Source organism: Macrotis lagotis, chromosome X (assembly GCF_037893015.1).
Source record: "Macrotis lagotis isolate mMagLag1 chromosome X, bilby.v1.9.chrom.fasta, whole genome shotgun sequence".
Classification (NCBI taxonomy): Eukaryota; Metazoa; Chordata; class Mammalia; order Peramelemorphia; family Peramelidae; genus Macrotis; species Macrotis lagotis.
Window position 1 is genome coordinate 262,052,321 of NC_133666.1, and position 25,995 is coordinate 262,078,315.

The 25,995-nt window shown below is 35.9% G+C and overlaps 1 long non-coding RNA gene across 29 annotated transcripts in view; it reads left to right on the forward strand.

Moving 5' to 3' along the window:
• Positions 1-25,995, forward strand: part of LOC141502865 (uncharacterized) — a 788,683-nt gene that overhangs the window by 103,535 nt on the left and 659,153 nt on the right. For 4 of the 29 annotated variants that reach the window (XR_012472692.1, XR_012472694.1, XR_012472681.1 and 1 more), the window contains exon 2: positions 17,509-20,052. The exons of 20 other annotated variants lie outside the window; for them this stretch is intronic. This is a non-coding gene — a long non-coding RNA (uncharacterized LOC141502865). The remainder of the gene's footprint in view (positions 1-17,508; positions 20,053-25,995) is intronic. 5 more of the 29 variants (XR_012472693.1, XR_012472682.1, XR_012472691.1 and 2 more) reach the window with 4 other exon arrangements.

Consider the following 25,995-nt stretch of genomic DNA (forward strand, 5'->3'; position numbering starts at 1 on the left):
TGTGTTGACAGGAATTTGCATCCAAGTCTAGAGAATTATTTGACCGAAACAGTCACTCTTTATTATCTAACCTTACGAATTTTAACTTTTGGAGTAAGACTTTTCATATGCTTTTTATAAATCTATTCATCTCTCTCTAGGCCCCCTTTACTATTTTGCATTTTCCTTTGCTGAGAGCAGAGTTCAGTGGCAAGAATCACTGAACTATGATGTAATGGAAATAATATGAAAGGGCACCTGTTCTTAAGAAATTTCTAGATCGATCCTTGGGATAAGCTTCAGATACCAATCTGAACCTAATGATCCATCTGAGCTTGGCTTCATGCCACTGTTATTCCTCTTATTTTAGAACATCATGTGTCCCTTTACATAACAAACTCTTGGTTATACAGAAGCTAATTACTGAGCATGGGTTTGGGTCATAAGAGCATGGACTTAAAGTTGAATTAGGAAATTAGGACATTGCTTCTTCTCTTTCTTTTGTTTCTCATCTTTTTCAGCTTTTATTAGCACCACTCTCTTAAAAATATATTTTTTGTTTATTTTTCCAACTGCATGCAATGGTAGTTTTCAACAATCATATTTTGCAAGGTTTTGAGTTTCACATTTTTTCCCTCCTCCCTTCCCCCTCCCCTTGACAGAAAGCAATCTAATATAGGCTCTATCTATCTATCTATCTATCTATCTATCTATCTATCTATCTAATCTACCTAATCTATCTATCTAGATATAACCACACTAAAGGTAGGAGAGAGAGAAAAAGGACATAATATATAAGACAACTTTTAAAAATTGAAGATCGTAATCTTTGCTCTGCATCTAAACTCCATGTTTCCTTCTCTGGATATGGAAGGTATTTTCCAACACAAGCCTTTTAGAATTGTCTTTGATTCTTGTACTGCTGAAATGAACAAGTCCATCATAGTTGATCACCACTCAGTATGGCTGTTAGTATGTACAATGTTCTTCTAATTCTGCTCATTTCACTGTATCAATTCACACAAGTCTTTCTAGGCTATTCTGAAGTCCTATTCGTCATGATTTCTTTTTTTTTAATTGATATTTTATTTTATTTTTCCAATTACATTTTAAGAAAGTTTTTCAATATTCATCCACATGCATATGTATATTTTTAAGTTACATAATTTCCATCCACCCTCCCTTTACACCCCCCCCCCCATCAGCAGTGAACAGTCTGGTGAATGTTATACATATCCATTTGTGTTTAACATGTTTATAGATTAGTCATTTTCTGTATGAGGAATTAGGATTCAGGGAAAAAGAAAGAAAACCACAGAATAGGAAAGAAATACATAACTGAAATTTTAAAAAAAGTGAATGCAGTGTTCATTGTTTCTGTAGGGTTTTTTTTTTTTGTTTTTGTTTTGTTTTTCTTCCTTTGGATAGGGATAGCATTGTCCATAGTCAGTCTCCTAGGATTATCCTAGCTCTCTTAACTACTGAAAAGAGGTACATCCATCAAGGTTTGTTTAACTCACAATGTTGTTAATGTATTCTTTTGATTCTGCTCTCTTCACCGAGCATCAGTTCCTATGATTCCTTCCATGTTTCTCTAGAGTTTGAGCATTCCTGGTTTCTTATAGAATAGTACTCTGTAACAATCATATACCTTAACTTTTTCAGTCATTCCCCAATTGATGGACACCCCCTCAATTTCTAATTCTGTGCCATCACAAAGAGCTGCCATAAATATTTTGGAACATATGGAATTTTCCCCATTTTTATGATTTCTTCTGCATCTAGTCCTAGTATTGGTGTTGCTGGGTCAAAAGGCATGATCAGTTTTATTGCTCTTTAGGTATAATTCCATATTGCTTTCCAGAATGGTTGAATTAGTTCAGAACTCTACCACCAATGTATTAATGTTCCAAACCTCCCACAACCTCTCCAATGATTATCATTTTCCCTTTTTGTCACCTTAGACAATCTGCAAAGAGTGAAAATTTTGCTTCCTCATTGCAAATTCTGTTTCCTTCAATTTCTTTTTCTTCTCTATTTGCTAATGCTAATGTTTTTTGTACCATATTGAATAGTAATGGCAATAATGGACATCCTTGTTTCAACCCTGATCTTATTGGAAATGCTCCTAGTTTAACTCCATTACATATATTATTTGTTGATGGTTTTAGATAGATATAACTTATTATTTTAAGGAAAACTCCATTATTCCTGTACTTTCTTTTGCTTTTAATAGTAATGGATGTTGTAGTTTGTCAAAGGCTTTATCAGTGTCTATTGTGATAATCATATCATTTCTGTTGGTTATGTCATTGATATGTTCATATATCCAATTATGTTTGGTATTTTCTTAATATTGTACCAACCCTACCTACCTGTTATAAATCCTATCTGCTCATAGTGTATTATCCTAGTAATAAATTGCTATGATCTCTTTGTAAAATTTTATTTGAGATATTTGCATCAATGTTTATTAGGGAGATCAGTCTATAATTTTCTTTGGCTGTTATTCGCCTAGCTGCCTCTATTTTTTCAATAGTTTATGTAGAATAGTAATTAATTGTTCCTTAAATGTTCATCAGAATTCACTTGTAAATCCATATGAACCTGGAGACTTTTTCTATGGGAATTTATTTGTGGTTTCTTCAATTTCTTTTTCCTGAAATAGGATTTTTTAAGTATTTTCTTTCCTCTTGTTAATTTGGGCAGTTCGTATTTTTGTAAATATCCATTTCACTCAGGTTATCAAATTCATTGGCTTATAGTTTGGCAAAGTAGCTCCAAATTATCTCTTTAATTTCCTCCAGATTGGTGATTAATTCACCCTTTTCATTTTTATACTAATAATTTGATTTTATTCTTTCTTTATTTAAACCCAATTAATCAAAGGTTTATCTATTTTATAGTTTCCCCCCATAGAACCAACTAAATTTTATTTACTAAGATTAATGGATTTCTTGCTTCCAGTTTTATTAATCTTTTCCTTGATTTTCAGAATTTCTCATTTGGTATTTAATTGGGGATCTTTAATTTGATGTTTTTCTAGCTTTTTAGTTGTATACCCAATTCATTGATTTCCACTTTCTCTATTTTATTCACATAAACATTTAGAGATGTAAAATTTCCCCTAAAAACTTCCTTCACTGCATCCCATAAATTTTGGTGTGATGTTTCATTGTTATCATTTTCTTGGATGAAATGATTGATTATTTCTGATTTGTTATGTGATCTACTCATTCTTTAAAATTTAAGTTATTTAATTTCCAATTAATTTTTGATTTATTTTTCCATGGCCCTTTATTACATGTAATCACTATTTCAGCATGATCTGAAAAGCCTGCATTTATTATTTCTGCCTTTCTGCATTTGATAAGATTTTTGTGCCCTAGTAGTCAATTTTGGTATAGGTGCCATGTACTACAGAGAAAAATGTGCATTCTTTTCTATCTCCATTAAGTTTTCTCCAGAGGTATAGAATATCTAAGTTTTCTAAGATTTTATTCACTTTCTAAATTCCTTCTTATTAATTTTGTGGTTAGATTTATCTAGTTCTGAGAGAGGGAGGTTGAGGTCCTCCATTATTAATGTTTTGCCATCTATGTCTTCTTGTAATTCACTCAGCTTCTCTAAGAATTTGGGTGCTATACCATTAGGTACATACATGTTAAATAATGATATAGCTTCATTATCTATGGTGCCTTTTAAGAAGATGTAGTTTCCCTCCTTAATGAAATTGATCTTTACTTTTGCATTGCCTGATAACAGGATCTCTACTCCTGATTTTTTTACTTCAGTTAAAATATAGTATATTTTGCTCCAGCCTTTTATCTTTACCCCATGAGTATCTCTCTGCTACAAATGTATTTCTTGTAAACAACATGTTGTAAAATTCTGGTTTTTAATCCATTCTGCTATCCGCTTTCATTTTATGGGAGAGTTCATCCCAATCACATTTACAGTTAAGAGTACTAATTCTGTATTTCCTTCTATGATATTTTCCCCTATTTATATTTTTCTCTTTCCTTTCCTTTTATCCCTTCTCACCAAAGTTTTAGTTTCTTTCCCCTTTATCTTTTCTTTTAAATTTTGACTTTCAGTTTATTTCATTTATACCTTTGCCTTCCCTTTTAGCAGTCCCTTCTTTCCTTTTCTTTTCCTCCACTGACCCCCCCCCACCCCCCCATTTCCCTGTAGATTAGGATAGATTTTTAAACCCAAGTGGGAATGTATCTTATTCTTTTTCTGGGACAAATCTATTGAATAGGATTTACTCATTTTTCACACCCTCCCTTCTTTCCTTCTACTCTAATAGGTCTTTGTGCCTCTTTACCTAGTGTTAATTGTCCACTAATACCTAGGCTTCTTTATGTTTTTATTCTTTTAACCCTGTCTTGTACTGCATCCCTTTTATCAAATTTTACTCCTTTTATTTGACTTGAAGAAGTACTATCAAAGAACCATCAGTCAAAAGTTGATTAAGTGATTGCTTGATTCCTTGATAAGCTCAAAGTACTATCAATTAAATTACAATCAAAAGTTGGTGATTAATTTCTTGATTGATTGATAAGCTGTATTGCCTCACAATCACTATGTACCCTCCTCTCTTCTGTCTCATTAGAAATACACTTCTCAAGAGTCGAATCAAATTATAAACTCTTTTTACCTTACCTCTGTTTTAAGTACCCTCCATGGATACACAATCCTCATGAGCCAAAGCATCTTGGAAAAATAAATCATTTCATAACAATTTTTAATCTCCTTCAAGCATATTCTCTCCTGTACTCCCTCTCCCCCCCACAGCTCCCAACCATGGTAGTTGAACTCTCCTTAACTAAAGTATATATTAAGATAAAATCACTTCTCAGTCTCTATATGTCCAACCTTTCTAAGTAGGTTTCTACCTTCTGCCCAGATGATACTACAAATTTCTAAGAATCTAGTTAAGTTACGGCTGATTTAATTAACTATAGAGTTTCTAAGTGCTCTAAGTACTGAGACATTCTGAAGGTCTCTCTTAACAACTTTACAATTGACACTAACAGAATGCCTTTGTGGGGGGTGGAGGGAGGGAAGCAAGAATGGGGGGAAAATTGTAAAACTCAAAATAAATAAACTCTTTTTTTTTTAAAAGAACTTTATAATTGGAAGGCCCAACATTGGATGTCCTCATTAGAGAAAGTGCTATGCTCTAGGAGCAATATAGAATTAAAATAGGTCTAATAAATGTGAGACACAAATTTGGAGTAAATACCCCAGCTTTTCACCTAGGCTATACAAGGAGTATAATTCCAAACTTTTTATGCTGGGGCTGGGGTCTGATCCCTGGTCAAGATGATGCCTATGCAGTCCAACTCTGCCTTTGCAGAGTTTTGTTTCTTACTTTATGTCCAGGTTCTGCTTACACAGTTGTTTGTTCCCAATACAGTCCTGTCTTTTCCCCAGGATTTTCAGGGTTCAGACTTTGTTTGGAGTTGGGACCCTCCCAACTGGCTTGCTGTCTGCTGCCAGGACCTATGTTGTTGTCAAGCTGTTGGGACCTGGACTGAACTATAGCTTAAACCTCCCATAGCTTTCCTGCTCTCCCACTTAGCTGGGCTTTATCTCCCCTTTCCCCCCACAGAGACAGACCTTCACTGAAGATCCTCCAGAGTGTCTACAGTTGAAAACCTCTTTTGATCTTGTCTTTTTTTTGATGTAATCTGTAACTTTAATGTCTGTTTAGAGGCTTCATTTAGTGTTGTATAGGGAAAAGCTCATGGGTGCATGTTAACTTCTCACTGACATCTTGGCTCTGCCCCTTGAAGTCTCCCTCATGATTTCTTATAGAAATCATATTCATTTACCAAAATTTATTCAACCATCCCCCAATTGATGGGCATCCCCTCAATTCCAAATTCATTGGTGCTATAAAAAGAGCTGCTATAAATATTTTTATACATTTGAGTTTTTGTTTGTTTACCATTTTTTTGTGATCTCTTTTGGATCAAGCAGTATTAGTGATATTGCTGGATCAAAAGGTATAGATGCAGTTTTATTGCTGTTTGGGTGTAATTCCAAATTATTCTTCTGAAAGGTTGGATCAGTTCACAACTCCACCATCATTTCATTAGTATACCAGTATTCCCACATTCCCTCCAACTTTGAACATATTCCTTTTTTGTCATATTGATCAGTCTGAAAAGTGTGAAGTACTACCTTAGAGTTGTTTTAATTTGCATTTATCTAATCAATAATGATTTAGAGGGGGCAGTGGACAGAGCTGGAGTCAGCAGTACCTGAGTTCAAATCCGGCCTCAGACACTTAATAAGTACCTAGCTGTGTGGCCTTGGGCAAGCCACTTAACCCCATTTGGCTTGCAAAAACCCTAAAAAACTAATGATTTAGAACATTTTTTTTTATTTTTTGCAAGGCAATGGGGTTAAGTGGCTTGCCCAAGGCCACAAGGCTAGGTATTTATTAAGTGTCTGAGGCTGGATTTGAACTCAGGTATTCCTGACTCCAGAGCTGGTGCTCTATCCACTGAGCCACCTAGCCGCCCCTTAGAACATGTTTTTATATGACCATCAGTTTCTTCATCTGAGAATTGCCTTTTCATATCCTAGAATGACTTGTATTGATATAAATTTGACTCAGATCTCTATAGATTTTAGAAATGAGTCCTTTATTGGAAACACTGGTTGTAAAAAATTGTTTCCCAACTTACTGTCTTCCTTTTAATTTTGATTACATTGGTTTTATTTGTGCAGAAACTTTTCAATTTAATATAATTAAACTTGTTAATTTTTGCATTTTCTGCCATACTATCTTCCAGTTTTCCCATCAGTTTTTATCAAAGAGTAAGTTCTTATCCCAGAAGCTGGGATATTTGGGTTTATCAAACAGCAGATTATTATAGTCATTTAATATTATTTCTTTTGGATTAGAATGGGAGAAAGAGAATGCTGTGAATTAGTGAATTTTATGTTGTCTCAGAACTTGCTTTAACGAGAGCATAATGATTTAAGTGAGGTTCCCTTTTCCCTTCATTATTCATGAATAATGATGATCTGAGTATATTTCTATATTCACTTAGTTATGTTTTCTTCATCATAAAGGGGGAATTAACTTCCATTTTACAAGCAGAGAAAAAGGGGGCAAGAGCAACTATTCAAAAAAGGGGTGGACTCATTTTTGAGGTAGTGGGCTCCCTCACACTGGAGATGAGAACAGGCTGGAAGTCATCTGTCAGGAATGTTATAGAAGAGATTCCTATATTGGATAATAAGTTGAACCGTCACAGTGTTTTCTAATGATTAGTTCATGGCAAAATGTAATTGATCTGCAAAACTTTGACTTAAAGATTCTCCTTGAAAATTAAAAACTGATTTCTTCTCCTCCCCATTCTTTTGTTAAAAAATAAATTAATTTTCTAAATACATGCAAAGATAGTTTTTATCATTCAATTTTTGCAAGCTTTTGAGTTCTACATTTTCCTCCTTCTCTCCCTCCTCCCCTTGACAGTGAATAATCTGATATAGGTTATACATATATAGCTATGTTAAACATATTTCCATATTCCTTCCCATTTTTCTTGTGTCCTACTTTTTCTTCCCTAACTCTTGGTCTTCTAACCCAGAGCTGCCAAAACTCAATTGGCAAAAATGGTCCCGGAGGAGAGAACTGAGAAATTTGGTTGAACATTGGGAAACTTTGAGCTAGTTCTCTAATTAATGTTATTTGATGATTTGATGACTGGTAAAAATGATTTGCCCTAAATCTCAGACTGCAGAAATGGCATGGCAGTCTACATATATTTTGCTTAATTGAGTAGTACCTATTCTCATTGGCAAAATGTTACCCAATTGGGCAGTTTTTCCATAAGTACTTTTGTTTCCGGCAAAAACTCAACTGTGGCATCCTGTAAAGTGAAGGATATAATCAGGATATCAAGAAATGTGGTAACAATTTGCACTGTCTTCAGAAGGCACTGCCATATTAATTTCTTGATTGAACCATTATGTTTTGTTGGCTAGAAAAGATTTCACCAATACACTTGTCTGTTCTGTTTTCGTTGTTATATGTAAATTCAAATTTCTTAAGTGTTTGTGTGCCAGATATTATGTTAAATACAAAGGTGGCCCAGTGGATATAGAGGCAAGTCAGAAAGTCAGGAAAACTTGAATTCAAATTTGGTCACTGGTACTTTACTAGATTTGTGACCCAAGGTAAGTCACTAAACCTCTGGTTCTGTTTCAAGAACCTTAAAATGAAGATAAAAAATAATATCTACTTCCTAGGGCTGTATGTGATGTTCAAATGAAATATTTGAAAGAAAAAAAAAAACTTTAGCACAGTATCTGACTCATAGAAGAAGCTTAGTAATACTTGTTCTCTTCATAAGGCTACAAAGATAAAAACAAAGAAAGTCCTGTCCTTGAGAAACTTATATCCTATTGGGAGAAAATAACATATAAACAGATAAGCAGATGCACTGTGTGGATACAATATAAGTGTAGCGTCATTGGGAATGGGTAGCTAGGTGACTCAGTAGATAAGAGTGCTGTACCTGAAGTCAAGAAGACTCATCTTCCTGAGTTTAAATTTGATCTCAGATATATCCTCTCCTGATGACCCTGAACAAACTACTTGCATAGTCTCCTCATCTGTAAAATTAGCTGTAGAAGAAAGTCTTTTTTTTAACTTTCACTTGCCAAGAAAACTCTAAAGAGTTGAACACAACTTAAAATGTTTGAAGCACAAATGATTTTGCTTTTTATTAACCCCTGAAGAAAGACTTCTTGTAGGATGTGGCACCTGAGTTAAGCCCAAAAGAGAAATAAGGGTTCCAAAAGCAGAGCTGAGGAGAGAGAGAGAAAGCATTCCAGGAATATGGGTGGGAGTGGGGTGCAGCCTATGTTAAAGCATAGAGATGAAATGCAACTTGTTGGGTATGGGGAACATCAGCTATCTAGTCTGACTGGATGTGAGAGGGTATATGAGTAATTAGTCTTAAAAGAGGCAAACTTAATGAAATGGAATTCCAAGGTAACTTCTCAAACCAAACTCAGCCCTCACTCACCTCAGTTGGCTTCTCGTAGCCACTTCCCTCCTGTGCCTTTCCATACCTACACCCAATAAGACTCAGAGTGGGGCAAGATTTCTTCTGCAAAGCCAGAGCTCCTGAGATTTCTACTCTAACTGTTTTCCCTTTCCATGTCTGGCCACAGCTCTACAGCACATATCTATCAATTGTTATTAAGGTCTATCAAGCATAATGGTGCCAGAATTTCCCATGGTATTAACTCTGGATGAAGGAGTCCTAACATGAGATCAGTTCAATGCAGCAGATGAGTAAGATTTGGAATCAAGAGACCTGGATTTGAATCCTACCTGAACAGTTTGATATTTGAGTAATCATGGCCTCATAGACAAAATAAGGAGCTTGGACTAGTAGAGCCTTCCAACTCTGGATCCTCTGATCTCAGGCTAAGTTAAGAGGGAATGGAATCTGGGATAAGAGTGTGAAAAGAGTTCATGGAACTCTTAGCATTATGCTAAGCCTTGACTACAAAGAAAGGCACAAGACTATCTCAGCTCCCAAGTTCAGTTTAATAGGGAAAGAGAGGAAGGGACAATAGGCAATTCTGGACAAATAATTACTTAACAAGATGAACTAGAAATAATTCACAGAGGGAAAGGCACTAGTAATAGGGGAATCAGGAACTTGAAGAAAGCCAAGGAAAACTGGAGGCAGAGAAGAAGGAGAGTATTGCAATCATGGGGAGCAGTCAATGGAAATATTCAAGCTGTTCGGTTTGGGGCTTCAAAAAGCCAGGAAAAGGGGCGATAAGAGAGAAAATGAAGCACTAAAGGTAAACTTTTCGTATTTTGAAGTTTTGGTGGGGATCAGTCTGCCATTCAGCTTATTTTGTCCTGCCTCATACTGGGCTATGTTGTTATCCACAGGAGTGGATTGCTCATTGTGTATGGAGCACTGTCCTGGGTGCTCTGGACATGGGGGTGGGGTGGATAGAAAGAGGCTAGAACATGGTGATCCTTGAACAATTCACAGTCCAGCTGGTGGCAGTTCTGCTCTCCCATCTCTCCCCCATTAACTACTTACTGAGTTTATTTCTAGCTTTTCTCTTTAAATAATGAAGCTCAAGGCAAAAACCAGACTGTGATTAAAAAAAATTGACTTTTCCGGTTTTTGATTGCTACCCGCTTCCCAAAGCCTTGATATTTCATATAGTTAATAATAGCATGCTTTTCAGGGGAAAATTCTTAATTTGAAAATGTTACATATGGCCTTTTTTATCAGGGGACATGGACTGTCAAAATAAATAGATCTAATTAGGAACCATTGTTACATAAATGGCCATTTAAAAGAGTAGAAGTAAAATTTCAAAAAAGGAACTTCATAGTTTTAAACAAATTCAGAATAATCACTTCTTTTGTTGATTTTTAAAGGGTTTTTTAAATAAGTTGCTCAGTTGAGCAGGGGTTTGAACAAAGTGTCTGGTTCCCTGGAACCTCCTACTTGTCTCTCCTACCCCCATTTTAGAGGTTATTGCATAGTTTGGGCATTCATTGAGGTGAAAGTTTGAATAAACTTAGTTGATACTTTCCAGTCTGGGAACTTGTGGATCTGGAACACTCTGGGGAATGACTGTATTTAGTTCAGTTCATCACAAATATCCAAAGTGAGTTAGAACTCATAGGTGGTCTCAGAACTCTCATTCCACACATACATCTTTAATTCAATTCAGCAGATATTTAGCAGTAGTTACTGTATTTTAAGGAGTTTGGTCCTTAAAGAAGAGAAATGACACAGACCTGCCCCATCTTTATGGGCTTCCATTTTACTGAGGGTGGGTGGGTATAGGGTTTTATGAGGGATGCATTAGTATATGCAGATAAATATATTTTATCAATTTAGGTCATGATGAGAGACCAGGAAGATATTCACAGTGCTCTAGGAATATTTGAGGAGGGAGAGACACCTTCATGAAGCTAGGGAAATCAGAGAAGGCTACTTGGAGAAAGTGGCTCTGATAGAAATTAAGGTTTCTTAAAGGTAAGATGAAGCAGATATCTATGAATTTCAGACATCCGGTATGACATATGCAAATGTGAACAGGAGGGAGTTAGCATGTTGAACTTGGGGAACAACTAGTTGTTGAGTTTGGCTGAAGTACATAATGTGAGTGTGGGAGTAAGGTGAAATAAGGTTTGAAAGGTACACTGAAGCTAGATTACAGAGGGATTTAAATGCCAAATTAAGTCTTTTGTAGTTAATCTTAGAGATAATTGGAAGTCAGTGATTTATTTATGTATTTTTGGGATGGTAGTGGTAGTGATAGTGATGAAGGGTTGAAAGCTTAAATTTATGTTTTAAGGAGATTATTACTGGTACTTGTGTCAAAAATAAAGTAGATAAGAGAAAAACCCAAAGGTAAGGAGGTCTGTGGAAAAGTTGTGATCTTTGAGGTAAGTGGTGAAAAAGGGCAGAGAACCAGAGCTGAAGCAGTATGTGCGTGTGTGAATGAAGAGAAAGGGATGGATGTGAGAGATGTTGTTGAGATATAATCAATAGACATTTAGAGTTACTTAGGAGAGGAGTGAGGGAAGAATCAAAGAATAATGGGATTTGGGAACTGGGGGACTTAGAAGACAGTGGTACCATTAAGAGGAATGGGAAAGGGCATGTTTGGAGAAAGAGTAGATTTGAGAGATGATGAGTCAGTTTTGGTTATATTGAGTTGTGATTTCTTTTTTTTTTAATTTATTTAAGGCAATGAGGTTAAGTGACATGTCTAAGATTCCACAACTAGGCAATTAAGTGTTTGAGTTTGGATTTGAAATATGTCTTCTTGACTCCAGGGTTGGTGCTCTACCCACTTCGACACCTAGCGGGCCCAAGCTGTAATTTCTTCAGTGTAAAAACTTACTAAGATGAAACCAGGATACTTTTTAAGAAAATCAAGGGAATTAGGGGAGGGGTTACAGAAAGAGTTTAGGAATTTATTCTTGATAGGAATGTTAAAAAGAAAATTTATCTATTTGAATTAACTTGTCTATCAGTAAATTTTGTCTCAAAAATCTGGGTGGAGTTTTAGACTTTTAATAGATTAAAATTTACTGGCACTTTCGTAATATATTTTTAGAATATTTATTGGCCTCTTATTGCTTTATTGACTTTTATTTTTTAACTTTTTATTTTTTTATTTATTTAAGGCAATGGGCTTAGTGACTTTCCCAAGGTCATACAGCTAGACAATTATTGTCTTAGGTTGGATTTGAACTCAGGTCCCCCTGACTCCAGGACCAGTGCTCTATCCACTGCATTACCTAGCTGCCTCACTTTATTGATCTTTAAATAATTCTTTTTAATTTATTTTTAGGGTACTGGACATTATTAGTTTCATTTTATTAATTGAAAAATTGAATAGTAGTATTGTTTTTTAAATTAAGCAGCAAATATAATAATTGAACAAGTTTTCATTTTCTTTCTATTAAATTATTGGGATTTATCTTAGCAAAATATAGTCTCAGAATTGAAAAAAATCTGTTAATTTTATCAAAAGAAGTTTTGTTACTCTCCTAGGAGATGAGTACAATAGAGACTTCAGATAGTAAATATCTAAGTCTTTGCTTAACAAAGATGGATATTTCTGAGAAAGCCATTGTTCACAGGATGTAGTAAAATAGAATTTTGGAAAAAGTATTGACGTGACTGAATATGATGAAACTTTTTTCCTTCATTAGGAGGCTCTGTTCATGTCTTCATTCACCTATATAGGAAGTGGAAAATTATGGAAATTGGAACTCCATACAGAAAGTTTATATATATATATATATACATATATATATATATGTATACCATTATTAAGATATGCTTGTGGTTAATCCATCAGGGTACCATTTATTAAATTCTCCTTTCAGAGCACTCACTGATTAGTTCCTTATAAGAGTTTATTTAATGCATTACTATGAGATTGTTTTCTTTCCCAAACCTACCATAGATTCAGCCTAATTTCTGTCATTGCTAGATTTGCCATTCATCATCACCAAGGTAATTAATTGCACTGACCTTCCAAATGGTTAATGGATGCCTAAATTGGAAATCTTTTTTTTAATGCTGCCTATGCAGTACTAGTTTGAGGGTGAACCCAGAGACATTTGCTGTGAGTTTTGGCAAAATAACTCTAATTAATTGTGAAACCTGCTACTTTCAGCTTAACTCCCTTTGCTAGCAATTCTTTTCCTTTAAATTCTAAATCCAAGAGTATTTCAAGGGAAATTTTTCCAAACGTTTCATATTCATTTACAACTATTTGCTCAAAATAGCAGCATTTTATAATAGTGGCATGCTATTCACAGATCCTTTAAAAAATAGATCTTTATAACTTCAGGAATAAGTAGGATTCTGATACCCACCCCCCCTGCAAAAGATCAGGGACAGTGCACAGAATGTTTTTTATCTTAGAAAAATCATTCTCCCATCCCTGCTGGCCTACTTAAAATCGAGATCACAATAACCTACTGGGGAGTCAAACAGTGCACACAGCTCAAACTGTCCTGTGATGAAGAGGTCCAATGTGTGAAGCATCTGCCCTGTTAGAATTTAAATCCTATATTTCTTGAACCCTCTACTTGTATCTTTTGGGCTTTATATAAGTCTTCAATTTATAGGATCCTACCTAATTTTTTATAGCTCTTTGAGCAAGGATGATACAAACCCTCCCTGTAAAGTCTGGATAATCACATTAGTCTATTTCTGGGATAAGAATATTTAGCATTTCAACTTGTAAAAACCATATCTATATAGATTATGGTCTATGGAAAATGCTACCTTTTGGATGTGGAGCTTTAGTACTTCTAAAGGAGATAGCCCCTCTCAGTGGTAATTCACTGGGGAATTGTTGGAACATGTATTTGGCTAGGAAAGTGAGGAGGTAGAACATCCCTAAATCAAACCCAAGGTCAGATTTTTCTAGCTGTGAAACTGCTGTAAGGAACATGGACCCCCAGTGACTATAGAGACACCCAAAGCTTTGTTGTCCCCTGGCTTTGTGTACCTGTTGGGCTACATGGGCTAAACAGCAGACTGAATCAAGGGTTCTTAACCCAGAGACCATAAATTCAAGGCAGCTAGATGCCATCATGGCTAGAATGGTAGTCCAGAATTAGGAAGACCCGAGTTCAAATTTGATCTCAGACACTTACTGTATGACCAAGTCACTTGATCTCTCTCTACCCCAGTTTCCATAGCACTAAAGTAAAGATGATCATAGCACCTATCTCCCAGGGTTTTTTTTTTGTGAGTATTGGATGATATATTGGTAAAGAGCAACTCAGAAGAAATTCTAAATGCTCATTCCTTTCCCCATAGACTATAAAGTATCCACAGATAGATTCCAGGAGGAGTCTTGAGGCAAAAATATTGCAACTTTATTATCATTTACCTCTAACTTAATTTGATTATTTACTTTAGTTATTTAAAAACATTATTTTGTGAAGGGCTCCATTCATTTTACCATACTACCAGAGGGATCAATAACTCCTGGACTAGATAATGAAGGAGTATCATTGCTTAAAGCTTTTTGGCTACTTTGACATCTTGGTCAAGTTATTAAACTCAGTGTTTCTTATTATCTTCCAAGTACAAAATGCTATTGTGAGAAATAAATAGTTGTTAGGAGGAAGTTTTGACTTCCTAGTCCCATCTTTATTATAAGATTATCATATGGCCTTGACAAAGTCACTTGCCATTTCTAAACCTCAGTCTTCTCCTAATTTTTAACCTGAGGGGATTGGATGAGATAATTTCTTAGTATCCTCCACTCAATGTTCAATCTAAGATTCTCTGGTTCTAAAATAAAGATGATTTTAAGTTCAAACTTGGTGAGTAGGTTAAAAAAATTGGTTCATTTGCAAAGTTTTCATTAGTTATTCTCAAATGCTTTGCATTTTCTTTATGATGATAATAGAATCATAAACTTAGAAGACACCTAGATGTTTGAAACCTCTATGACTTGGGTTAGTTGCTTGAATTTTCTGGGTCTTGGCTTCTTTTTCATTAGCCTGGAGGCAAAAATCACCTATCTGAGCTATTTTATAGAGAAGTCAGGTAACTTGCTCAAGGTCACACAGGTAATATGGAGCAGAAGGAGAATTAACTTAAGAGAGTTCTAATTCTTTACACTGTCCCATATGGATCCAATGAGTCACTGAAGTTCGAGAAATGCTTCTTTTCATGGGTGGCATTTTCAATTTCAATCTTTATTTACTCTTAAAGCAGTTTTTCAAATCCTGTGATGATGGAAATTCCTGATATCTACGTCTGTCACATCACGATTAGCATTACCCAAGTAACCTTCAGAACAACTCAATGGTTTCCATAATGTGGGAAGATTCCTTGTCTTCTAAACCATGGGGTCTATACTTTAATATAAGAATACTTAAGTGCGCAAAAATAATGTTCAGATAGGGAGCAGGAAGTATATGAATTAAAAAGTACTAATATTAAGCTTGAAAGGTCAGATTGTCTATGTCTGTGTGGCATAGTTTTTCTAGCCTGGAGATGGAGCCATTTTTTACTTAGTAGATTGTAAGACTGGAAAATTCTGGCTCTCAGTTCAGAAATTCCAAGTTTATCCAACTGTCCATATACCATAGATGAGTATGTGGTTATAATGGCCATGAACAATCACTGAAATCTATGGTAGTTTATATACTGTCCTTTTAAGACTGACAATGGGTTTCTTTCCCTAAGATTTATGTTCTCAACAGTTGCCCTTCTTCTCTGTTTTAGCATGGTAGGGGAGATCAGAGAAGAATATTGATTTTCACCCTCAAAAATGGCTGAGGCCCAGCTAGATGACTCTGAAGTCTGGAACATCAAAGAATTTGTTAGAATTCAAAAGGAAATTTCAAAGTTAGTGCAATAAATGACTCCATGGTGTCATATATTTAAATTAGTAAATAGGAGGGGAAAATGATAGAAATAATGTAAACTGGATTTTGCATTTATTTGGGGTCATTGAAGATAATTTTTCAAAGGTCAGATAGGAAATAGTGAATTGAAATGCCAAAGAGCAAAGGGATGTGGCAGTGCCTATTGTGTAAATTGCTAAGTAATCTTACCTCTCTCTATTGAAATTTATTTGCTGTAAAATGGGTTTATATTTGTCCTTTTCTTCCTCAAAAAGATTTTGTAAAGTTCAAATGAGGCAAGTGCTGTCAAAATATTTTAGAAAGCATCAAATATCCTTTAGAATTTTAGATGCTAGATATTATTGTCAAATGAAATTAAGAGAAACTCCTTGAGGCAGGGACTTCATCATTTTTGTCTCTGCGACTAACACAATTCCTGGTCCACAGACAGAGGTTGTGTAGACTGACTCAACAACCTCAATCAGTTTATGAACAAGCAGATAGACCTGTAAGTCTCAAAGAAAGATGTCCTTAAGGGAAGGAGAGTAACCCTCCAGGATGCCTAGAAAGGAGGGTGGTGGATCAGAGTAGTTCAGATTCATTTTTTTTAATATCCTGTTTTCTGGGACCATACACAGATCTGAGAGAAAGAAGGGGAAACAGTAGCCTGTGAAATTTTGGTATGAGTTTATATCAACATGAAATAAATACTGGCTGTTCATAACAAAGAATTAGGAGCCAATGTACACAAAAATGTCATAAAATATGAAAGGCCAGGAGTTCTAGACATCGAGACTGGCGTCACTGGGGCACAATGTCTATTTACATTGCTTCTCGTGAGCATTTTGGGCAGCAGCAACTTGGCGGCCCTGCAGTAGGTCTTTTCTGTGAAAACAGACCTTAATTGGGGAATGTATTATTCCCGAATTCCTTTTTGCAGCCTCTTTAAGAAGCCAGGCCCCTTCTGGAACTGGAGGCTTCTGTCATCTCCAAATGAATATTCAGCCAATGGGAAGGCTAGAATTTGGCGAAGGCAAAGCCCTAAAGATGGATGATGGAAAGAGAACATACAGTATTAATATTTTAAGAAGAAAATATATTGTATTTGTTTTTCTGATTTGCTTTCCTATTTGTATGCTTTGAGTGTGTGTGTGTGTGTGTGTGTGTGTGTGTGTGTGTATACAAGCAGAAATTTGAAGAGATAATGGATGTAGAACTGGAAGGGGTCTCGGGCACCATGTGTAATCTTCATATTCTATAGATGTGGAAAATCATGCTCAAGGTCATAGAGATAGGTTATAGCTTGAAGTCAAATTAGAAGTCTTTTGCTACAACCCCCTCATTTAGCAGATACAGAAACAAAGACTCAGGAGAGGTCACAATTTGACTCATTTATTCTGTAGTCCTCACTAGATTCCCAGACTCTCTGGTTTTTTAATCTTCTTATAGGTTCTGGAATATATAATATCAATTTACATATTTGCTTTACAAGTTTCTCTCTGTGTGTGTGTGTGTGTGTGTGTGTGTGTGTGTGTGTGTGTGAATCTAGTAAAACTTGGTAAGTGATGGTGCACTCCCCATGTTGCTTTGGCTTTCTGCCCATTCTGCAGGAGCACCTGGTTGTCACTGCTAATTTGGAGAAGAAATTCCAGATGACCTTGATGGAGAAGAGAAACAGGTTCTGACAGAAGACCTTCCCACCTGTTTTGCTGGTTCATTCCACCTTTGAGAAACACACACACACACACACACACACACACACTGAAATCTGTGCCTGGAATAACATGAAATAAAGTTCAGTTTTAGACTAATAAATGGGATTGGAAGGTTGCCCTTGAAAGGTCACAGAGTAGATATAAATGAATAAGATGATGATGATGTTTGTGCTTCATTCTCAAAGAAGACCATGACATCAGGGAGATGATGCCAAGACAAGCAGAAGAATTGAATTTGGGTGAGGGGCTGCTGTACTAAGTCACCAGCCTCACTTTCTCCTCCAGAGCCATCTGGATCCGGCCAGATATGAATCAGGAATACTACATGTGGCCCTGGATGTAAGGCAGTCAGGGTTAAGTGACTTGCCCAAGGTCACACAGCTAATGAGTATCAAGTGTCTGAGACTAGATTCAAACTCCCGTCCTCCTTACTCCAAGGCCAATGCTCTATATACTGTGTCATCTAACTGCCCTGAATGAATAAGATGGTGGATTGTCAATTGAGGGATTCTGTGATGGACATTTTGTTTAAAGATTTAATTTAAGAATTCTAGGAAGTGAGCTGTGGTTTATAGAGAAGCCCAGGTGTATTCAAGTCTACAAGTCATGACAGGAGAGTTCTCTATCATAAATTTATAGAAAAGCATCAATGGATATGTGAATTATTATCATCTCCACAAGTGTTTAGTTTCTTTTTTGTCCATGAACATAAATCACGGAAATTTCCAGAAGAGCATCTTGTTCTGTTTAGTGAGTTCACAGGTCTTAAATTGTTCAGTCTATAAAAATGGTGTGGGTGTTTTGGAAATTCATTTTCTCTTTTCTTTTTGCTATTTCCCTTGCCTTTCCCTTTCTTTTCTCCCTCATGCACATGTTTAGGAGCTTTGGGGTACTTCACAGAAAATGGAAGAAGTACTATTAATTTTCAACATTATTCACAACCCTATTCATGTAAGAAAGCCCTCCAACTTTGTGGGGTTTTTTGGTATAGTGTTTATTAATCTATAATGTTGTTGTTTGTCCTTTGTTCTGGAAGAAGGTCATGACATCAGGGAGGTGATATTATAACCTGCCTGTGAATTGGATTTGAGTGAGGGGGTGCTATGTGAAGTCACCAGCCTCACTTTCTCTTCCAGAGTCATCTGAGTCCAGTGGCCAGATATGGATCAGGACAACTAGAGATGGCTCTGGATATGAAGCAATCAAGGTGAAGTGACTTGTCCAAGGTCACAGAACTACTACATATTAAGTATATGAGTACAGATTTGAACTCAGGTCCTCCTAATTCCAGGGCTGGTGCTCTATCCAATGCACTAGCTAGTTGTCCATTAATCTGTTTTATTAAAATATGTAATAATATCTATCTATATTTATAGATAGATAGATAGATTTATAGACAGATATATTTGGCAAGGCAAGGGGCAGTGCAATGGAGTTAAGTGTCTTGCCCAAGTTCACACAGCTGGATAATGTAATATATTTTTAATGAAATAACATACCCATATGATTCTGAAAGTACCTGGTATGCTTATCATTGTTTTTTGAGATTTAAAAAAAAAATAAAATCATTTTCTTATGTGTCTGATTGAGAGTAACTAGGTGATTCAGTGGATAAAGTGCTGAACTTGAAGTCAGTAAGAACTGAGTTTAAATCCAGACTCAGACACTTAACTTTGAGACTCTGGACAAGTCACTTAACTTCTTGGTCCCTCAAGTTTCTTTATATTTAAAAATAAGGGAGTGGTCTCTAAGTTCCCTTCCAGCTCTAAATCTATGTTCCTATGAAGTAAAGAAAAGCAATGAAAACCTAGGAGTTCAAAAAAACCAAATATTTGTGATGATTTATGCTGCTTATAGTTCTCCACATTTCTAATACCTTAGGATCATAAATTTAGAACTACAAAAGATCTTAAGAGGTTGATTAGAATCAGTGTTTGAGGATCTGGAGTTGGTAGGAATCTCAGAGAGCATCTAATTCTAGATTATAGTGTGACAGATAGGTGGTATAATAGATACTGGCCTGGAGTCAGGAAGACCTGAGTTTAAACCTAGTCTTAGATACTTCCTAGCTGTGTAACCCTGGGCAAGCCACTTAACCTACTCAGCTGTAAAATGAGGATCATAACAGCTCTTATCTTCCAGGGTGCTTCTAAGCATGAAATAAGGTAACAATTGTGAAGGGCTTACTTAGCACAGTGATGACCACATAGTAGACACTTATAAATACTTGCTCCCTCTCTTCCCTCTCCTAACTCAATCTTTTTATTTTACAGATGAAGAAACTTATTCTCAGAAAGATGAAGTAATTTGTTCATTCAAGTAGTAGAATCAGATCTTTGAACTTCAGTTCTTTAATTCCCAATTCAATGCGTTTCCAGCTGATGTAGGTTTACGTGCTTTGTCCTCTTAAACCATAATTAATCACTGCCATGAATTTGAGTTGAGTGATTCTTCATTTATATTATTGCAATTATTATGTATATTAATCTTTTTTTATCCCCTTATATTATTTCAGATATGTCTTTTCATGATTCCGTGAATTCTTCATTTCTCACAAAAATAATTCTACTGCATTCTTACACAGCTCCTTGGTCACAAAAAGGTCCTTTTGCTGATGTCTTTGTTTAAAAGTTCCAAGCATTAAAAATTATACAGTATTATGACACTATTTTGGACTAAATGGAAAGGCCGTGTCTGTCTATCTTGATAAAAAGTTTGAATTCTTAAGAATTAAAAAAAAATAATTTTAGTTCAGTTTAGTTTGGTTCAGTTTAGGTCCAATTTAAATTATTTAAATTATTTCAATTATTACATAGAAAGAGAAATGGGACAAGGAATTGCTTCTTGTCTGAGGTTATGGTTTTATGCATAAATGATAATATTAATAATTATTATTATGATAATATTTACATAATTCTTTAAAATTTTATAAGTGCTTTGATCCATATAAGAAGCCTGCTATTATTTTTCCATATTGCAGTTGAAGAAAGATTACATACCTAGTAGATGTCTGAAGTTGGATTTGAATTTGGATCTTCTTAACTCTGGGTTCAGTTCTTTGCCTATTGTACCACCTAGCTGCCAGAGAAGAATGAATGCTTTCTGTTTGGCATATTGAAGGGTCAGCCACTTAAAGACTTCTATTTGTGATGTTTCCAGAAGGATGGCTACACTGACCATTAGGAAAGGGTTCTCTTTTAACATCTAAATTGTGTTCCTCCTTCCGCATTTATTTGCTCTCAGCCTAAGGATTGTAGAGCTAAATTCCCTTAAATAATTGCCTTAGCTATATCCATATTTTTCTCCTGATAGGATGACTGGAAAGAAAATGGAGATAGTTGTTGATATTACTACTAGCCACATTCTTTCTGGGATACACAAAGAATACCTGATATATGATCATGTTGTACGTTTCTTGCATTTGACTGTATTTATCAAATGTTTATATAACCTTTTCCCAAATACCTTGTCTTTCTCAGGGGTGGGTGTTTTAAATTGCAGTGACTCCAATATGCTGTCATTACTTCTTTTCCTTCCCTCCAAAATTCTCATGGAAAAAAAATTTGTTTCCTCCATGTTCCCATCCTCTTTACCATTTGAGGTTTCTCTGGGGAAAGTCATCTTATCACTGCCTTTCACTTTTTAAACAATACTTTTCTGGATTCAAAACAGCAGCCCAGAAGCATCCTGATAAATACCTAGAATAAGTCAGCTTGGCAGTGTTGGTTGTTTTTTGTCTACCTTGCCTTTTTTGGAGGAGCAACTGTTCACATTGTTCTGAAAGGTTCTCTTGCTTCCTTGTACTGATGTCTAACATGTTAAACACTGTTTCCTGTGTAGCCACACGGGTGAGCTATTGAGACTCTTGTATGGAAGCAACACTTCAGTGAGTTGTAAATGTTCCCAACAAATTGACCTTGAAATGATGAAACCAGAACTCTTTATTTTAAAGCCTTTATCAGGCAAAGAGTAATTTAGAATTGATTTAAATTTACTCAGCTTTCACTTTGAATATGGGAATGTGAAATTGATTCTTGATCTTTCCTTTAGAAGCTAGTAGGTGTGTGTGTGTGTGTGTGTGTGTGTCTGCAACAAGAAAGAAAACAGAAAAATCTAAAGGGAGATTTACGTGTTGTTTGCTGTTTTCTGTATTCTACTGTGAACATAGGTATGTAAGAGGTATTGTCAAAAATGGAAATATGAGGGAATTGAATAATAACTCCCATCTTTGGAAGATCTAATAACAATAATTCTGAAGTTTTATAAATGCATATTTTCACTGTAAAATATGGAAAATCTTAAAGTGAATTATATTTCTAAGAAAGCTATGGGGAAGGAGGGCCACCAACTTCAAAATCTTCCAAAACTGACTTCCTCAGAAAGTGTCCCCAGATAAGAGAAATTTATGAAGATGGGAGCTTGTGACCTTATGAGGAAAAGATAGTTTCTCCAAAGGGATATGTTCAAACCATGGTCTCTCTGTCTTACTAATAGCATGATTCTGAATAAGTGGAATAGTCTCTGGGATTCAGTTTCATTATCTATTAAGTAAAGATATCGGGCTAGGGGATCTTTAAGATTTTTTTATTCTATGAGTTCTACATTTATAATTTGTAAAGAAGAAGGACATATAGGAAAATCTGAAATAAACAAAAACCTTCCTTCACAATATTTTGATTGGTTCTATGTTCAAGTTGAATTGTGATTCAAACCTTTTTTTGGTGAAACATAAACATAATAAAAAAGTCTATTGAATAGTAATATGTGTATATGTATATTTGAATGAGGATGCATATGTGTTGTATGTGGCAAATTGTATGTTATGATTTATAGTGTGTTTAAGGAATCTCTAATTAGGATGACATGGTTTTGCTCAAGTATTTGAAGGGCTATCATGAAGAAGAGTGATTAGACTTTATATGTTTTATTTGAAAGCCCAGAATCAGGAGTGCAGGGCAGAATTATTAAAGAAAATGTAGACTTCATTAGTAGCTTAAAAAAATCCTCATAATTAAACTGTCTCAAAGTGCAGTGGACCATCTTTAGAGTTCCTTCTCTTTATGAAAGGTTGATAGCCACTTTTCAGTAGGTTTTATAGAGAATTTTTGCTTAGGTTCCAGTTGAACTAGATAACATTAGAAACAGTCTGGCTGTCCTACTAAACTACTCTCATATAGAAGGGGCATAAATGGTTACTCAGCAAAGATGTGATTAGAGCTAGAGAATTGAGCCAAGGACAGAACTGAACTTCATCATTAATGATCCTGGGTCATATATGTTATCTCTGATTAACTAGTGACCTGGAAATCAGGAGAGATACAACAAAAATCCTCTGGGTCAAAAGAGAAAGAAGTTCAATATGCTAAGATACTGTATGTCAGGGGCAGGATCAGACTCTTGGGCATGGAACAAGGACACATGGAGGCCCAGCCCCTTGGACCCTGCCTCCCTTCCTTTTTTCCCTTCCCTTTCCTTTTCCTTTTCCTTTCCTAGGTTCTCCTTTCTCCCTCCCTCTCCCCTTGTCTTCACTTTTTCATTTATGGATCCCATGGGACTCAGAGAAAGGAGGGTCAAGAAAATTTCTGAACTGTGGGTAGAAGAGAAATATTCATTTCATCAGGGAACCCAAACAATATAGGAAGCAGACAAGAAAGGCTAAAGATTCCAGAGACTGAGCCTTCAATCTAGATGTTTGAGGTCATACCAGGAAGGACAAAGCTCAGGGGATAGAAATCTTTAGAGGCCAGAAATAGAAGGGTCTTTGATAAAAAGAGCATTTCTGTTTTTACATCACAATTGTTTCTGGAAAAATACCTTCCATAACCAGAATTGCACCACTTCTCCTTGTCACAAAATAAACTATTTAAACAAAAAATACCCTTGATAGCAACCTTTAAGATTATATTCAGTAGTTCTTTGCTTAATTATCTATTTTTCTGGGATCATTACTGATCTTTTACTTGCTGACTTTGGCTTCCTTTTGGTGATATTTACATTGATATTGCAGTCATTGTGCCTATTCTGCATCAGTTCACAAAAATTAAAACAGTTTTTCTTGACCAGAGAGTGATCCAAAGTAGCAAGAATATGACTCCTGAAAGCTTGTGGCCAGCAAGTCTAGGGTGAGGGAAATGATAGCAATTGCCTAGAAGACCTAAATCCAGAAGAAAAGAAAATGGAAGGGAAATAGGAGACTCTGGCTATGAAATCAATTTTGAGAAGGGTTGACTCCCCTAACAGCAAATCAAATTCATCGGGTAGCACTCTACAGTCTTTGATCTGATAAGGAACATGGGCAGAATGTATTGTCTGACCCTTAGGACAGGGTCAGGAAGAAGTGTTAAGTTAGGAGAAATTTAGTGCCAGTATTACAAAGGAGAGTTAATGAAAATGAAAACCTAGGTCTAAGGGTAAATTCATATCTGCTCAAGATCAACTGATAATTCTTCTGGAAACTTGTATAGTCTTCCCTTGTTGTTTATCTTACTCCTTTGTTTAGCTTAGTAAAAGCAAAGAAGTCTGTGTGTTGTTTTCAGGGAATAGAGCAGTGGGAAAGTCAAAGAACTATGTTTCCATCCCTCTAGCAAAGCTGAAGATGTGGGGAGCCCATGTTTATAGAGAAAGAAGAGCAGTAGGGACAGTGTAACCCTTAGCAAAAGCAAGCCAGGTTGTGGGAATCATTGTGGGGGAGAAAGTTGGGATGAGGATATTCATGAGAATCCCTTCTGTGGCACTGAGGACTGGGCTTGTGATATTGGCATAGGGAAGTCCAGGGTGAGAAAATTCCTTCTACCAATGTATATTGATATTGTCTCTTCAATCTATAGCTTTATAGATTTGCCTGGAGGACTGAGATGTTTAATGACATGGTCAGGTCCTCCCATCTAGCATGTGTCAAAGTTGTTTTCAGTCATGTCTGACTCTTTGTGATGCCATTTTGGTGTTTTCTTGGCAAAGATGGAGTGATTTGCCATTTCCTTCCCCAGCTCTTATTACAGAAAGGGGGAAAATAAGGGAAACAGGGTGAAGTGACTTGTCCAGGGTCATACAGCATAGTGTGCATCTGAGAATGAATTTGAACTCAGATCTTCCTGACTCCAGATCCCATAGTCTATCCATTGACTCTACCAAATTTCCTAACTCTGCAGCCAGTTTAATAACCATTAGGAAACATTGACTCTTATGGTATGACGAGGATCATAAAAAGAGAAAACTTTTCATGACAAACATCTAGATATCCATTTATTTTGTAGTTAATATTATTTAAGAGATTCCTTTACTTATCTTACCTCTCACTTTCCCTTGTCCTCCTCCTCCCCATCCCCAAGATGCAGCAATTCTTAACACAAATGAAACAAACTAGTAATGAATTTCAGGCATCATTTATAATACAGTGAGAGGAATTTTTGGAGTAGTATCTTCTCAGAATCCCTTAATTATTCCATGTAGACAACCCCTGTTTTACCTGCAGCTGGGAACAATGCTGTCTATGCTAATTTGCTTGCAAAGGCAACTTATGTTTCATGGTTGAAAGCAATCCTTATGCCTTTGACCACCCAAGATTTGGTTGTCTTGGTGTCCACATTTGTCATAATTAAATAAATTAGCCAGTGTTATAAAGGTGGGAGGGTGGGAGCTGTGATGGAGGATGAGAGTCAAGTGGTTGACTGAACTGTATTCTCTGCCTGAGGAGACAGGATTGTTTCCTGAGAATGTTCCTAAAAATAGAAAACAAGAGCGTAGGCAATGTAGCAAGTAAACAAAAATTATTGCTCTAATGGAGTGATTTTTAAAGTTTCCTCTGACTTGCCATTGGGGTTTTATAGGCTACACTGGACAAAGTCTATTCCAAAGTTCTTGCCAAAGGGTATAGCACTGCCTATTAACAGGCACAATAGGTAGGAAAAATAAAAAAAAGAATATGGTAGGGATTTGATTCCCCAAGGCAGGGCAACTGTGAATGTCTGATCATTCCTACTATTGGGAAATTGAATTCTGTGTTGCAACTTAACTCTGTGAGAGTTTGGCATAAAAGCATTAGGACAATAAAACCTGTATGTGTTTTATAGGGTATGAGTTCTACAAATTTACAAACCAAAGCTGTTTCCAGTTGTGCCTAACTCTTTGTGACCTCATTTGGAGTCTTCTTGGCAAAAATACCGGAGTGGTTTGCCATTTTCTTCTCTAGCTTGTTGTACGATTGAGATGACTAAGACAAACAGGGTTAAGTGACTTTTCCAGGTTTATACATGTTGTAAGTGTCTGAGACTGAATTTGAATTTAGGAAGATTCCTCCCTCTGACTCTAGGCCAGACATTATCCATTGTGCCACCTAGCTGCCTTCTACAAACTTGGACTTGTGCTTTATTTTATAACTAGAGG